The following is a 3349-nucleotide window of genomic DNA, read 5'->3' as shown; positions in this document are numbered from 1 at the left end:
ACAGGAGAAAATGTCTTTGTGTAGTCAATTCCTTCTCTTTGAGTGAATCCTTTGGCAAAAAGTCTTGCCTTATGTCTCTCAATGTTGCCTTTTGAGTCCTTCTTGGTTTTGAAGACCCATCTACATCCAATGGATTTTACACCATCAGGCAACTGAACGAGATCCCAGACTTTGTTAGATGCCATAGAATCCATCTCGTCTTTCATAGCATCATACCATGATTCCTTAGAACTCATGGCTTGTGAAAATGTTTCAGGATCATTTTCGGCTCCAATGTTGTAATCTGATTCTTGTAAATACACTTCAGAATAACTAGAAATTGCTGGTCTTCTGATTCTAATAGATCTTCTTAATGTTGTCTCAACATCTTGATGAGAAGCTTGTTGTTCAACTGGTTGTTCAACATTTACTTGTTGTTCATCATCAACAACTTGATCTCTATTATCATTCTCAGCAGTTTGTGGAACTTCAATTATTGGTTGTTCAATACGCTTTTGAACTGGAGGAGCGTGAATGACTATCAATCTTTCATTTGATTGAGAGGTTTGAGCTTCATAGTGATCCTTTTCAAGATCAACGTCTTGATTTAAATCACTTCCACTAATCAAATCATTTTCAAGAAACTTTGCATTTCTTGATTCCACAATCCTAGTGTTATGAGTTAGACAATAGAATCTATACCCTTTGGACTTTTCAGCATATCCAATGAAATACCCACTAATAGTCCTTGGGTCTAGTTTATTCTCTTGTGGATTATAAATTCTTACTTCAGACANACATCCCCAAACGCGTACATGTCGTAAACTAGGTTTCCAACCTTTGAATAACTCAAAAGGTGTTTTTAAAACAGCCTTAGAGGGGACCCAATTTACTATATACATAGCCGTCTTAAGTGCTTCAGTCCACAAAAACTGAGGAAGTTTTGAATTACTCCTAATACTTCTCACCATATCCATCAAGGTTCGATTTCTTCTTTCTGCTACACCATTCTGATCTGGAGAGCCAGGCATGGTATATTGGGCAATAATCCCATGTTCTTGAAGAAATCTAGCAAACGGACCAGGTGCTTGTCCATTCTCCATGTATTTACCGTAGTACTCTCCACCTCTGTCTGATCTCAAAATCTTAATTTTCTTTCGACATTGTAACTCTACTTCAACCTTAAAAACTTTAAAGGCGTCTAAGGCTTCATCCTTAGAACGAAGTAAGTACAAATACATGTATCGTGAGTAATCATCTATAAAGGTGATAAAGTATTTTGGACTACTTGCATCCATATCCGGACAACAAATATTTGTATGAACAATTTCTAGTAAATTTGAACTTCTCTTAGCACCTCTTTTAGACTTGTTAGTTTGCTTTCCCTTTATGCAATCCACGCAAGTCTCAAAATCTGTAAAATCCAAAGTACTATTAATCGCTTAATTCTCTCAATGGAGATATGTCCCAATCTTCAGTGCCATAAAACAGAAGAATCCTCATTCATAACACATCTTTTTAACCCAGCAGAAACATGCATAGAACTATAAGCAACTTTGTTTTTCAATTTGATAAAGTAAAGACCATCGCATAATTCCCCAAAGCCAATAACTTTGGATTTATTCAATAAAGTAAAACCAGAATCCGTAAAATTAAATGAAAAACCCAAAGGTGCAAGTTGTGAAATAGAAATTAAATTCTTGCTAAAATTAGAAACATAAAAAGTCTTTTTCTAAACATAAAACAAAACCACTGCTTAAAACTAAATTGCACGTTCCAATGGCTTCCACATGTGAACTCATCTTGCTTCCTGAATAGATGCGTTGTTCACTTCCCATCGGTTTCCTTAGGTTTTCCATACCCTGCAAGGTATTAGAAACATGGATTGTAGAACCAGAATCAATCCACCATGTGTTATGATTAAAACTACTCAAATTAGATTCATAACAGACAAAAGCAAACAAATTACCTTTCTTTTCCAGCCAATCCTTAAACTTTTGACATTCCTTCTTCATGTGTCCCTTCTTTTTACAAAAGAAACATCTGAACTCCTTCTTAATAACTGGCTGAGCAGGAATCTTTCCCTTCTTATTAACTTGGTTCTTCTTATTCTTAAATGAAGTGGTATCAAGTTCACCTTCTCCCCTTCTTCAATCAATAGCCTTTCTTCTTCTTGAACACACATGGTCAATAATTCATTAATAGACCACTTGTCCTTATGTGTGTTGTAAGAGATTTTAAAGGGAGCATAATGGTGAGGTAAAGTGCACAAAATATAGTGCACTAGGAAAGAATCAGACATGGTAACTTCCAAAGCTTTTAGTTGAGCCACGATGTCCCTTATGCACATGATATGATCACGCACTCCTCTAATTCCAGTGAGCTTTAAGGATGAAAACTGCATTATAAGAGTGCTGGCAAGAGATTTATCAGATGTCGTAAACTGCTCATCAATAGCCTTCAGTAAATCCTTGACATTCTCATACTGATCAACCGAACCCCGGATTCCAGCAGAAATGTTGGTTTTTATGAACGTTACGGAGAGACGATTTGACCTCTCCCATTTTTCATAAAGTTCAATGGTATCTGGAGTGCTAGTCTCAATAATACCCAATGGTTCTGGTTTTCTAATAGCATAGTCTATGTCCATCCAGCCTAAATGAAGAAGAACTCTCTCCTTCCAAATCTTATAATTATCTCCTTTCAATTCGGGAATACCACACTTGATATCAGAAATATTCACAGATTGAGAAATTGCAAATTCAAATCATGTTCATTATCATAATTTGAGACTAAAATGAATGTCATGTTTTACCAATGCAAAACATGTCTTTACCAATAAGTCTATTAACATAAAACTTGCCTGTGGGCTAAAGTCTTACTCAATTAAGACTCATTTAACCTTATGATAAAACTATTAAATTATATCAGATTCCTAATTCCTGTGCGAAAATTAAGAATTATAATTAATATTTTATCCTAATTAATTATACAAATGTAAAAAAAATCCTATAGGTATATTTCATCACACTATATATAATTAATTACAATTAATGTTTCAATAAGTGATCTTTATAATATAATTTAATTAATTAAAGATGNTGTGGCTACTCTCTAATTATTAAAAAAATTATATTTATCACTAAACATTAAATTATCTTTAGGTCTTATATTTAATCTAAATAAAATATAAACATCATATCATAAATATATAATATTCATATTTATATACTAATTCCACGCGGCACTTTAATTCCTAATAACGTGTATAACTGTAGTGCCTATCAAAAAAGTGCCTAACATATTTTATATATATATATATATATATATATATATATATATATATATATATATATATATATATATATAT

The sequence above is a fragment of the Vigna radiata genome, chromosome 1 (assembly GCF_000741045.1).
Source record: "Vigna radiata var. radiata cultivar VC1973A chromosome 1, Vradiata_ver6, whole genome shotgun sequence".
In the NCBI taxonomy this organism is placed as follows: domain Eukaryota; kingdom Viridiplantae; phylum Streptophyta; class Magnoliopsida; order Fabales; family Fabaceae; genus Vigna; species Vigna radiata.
The sequence above is the reverse complement of the archived record's forward strand: the minus strand, read 5'-3'. Positions refer to the sequence as shown.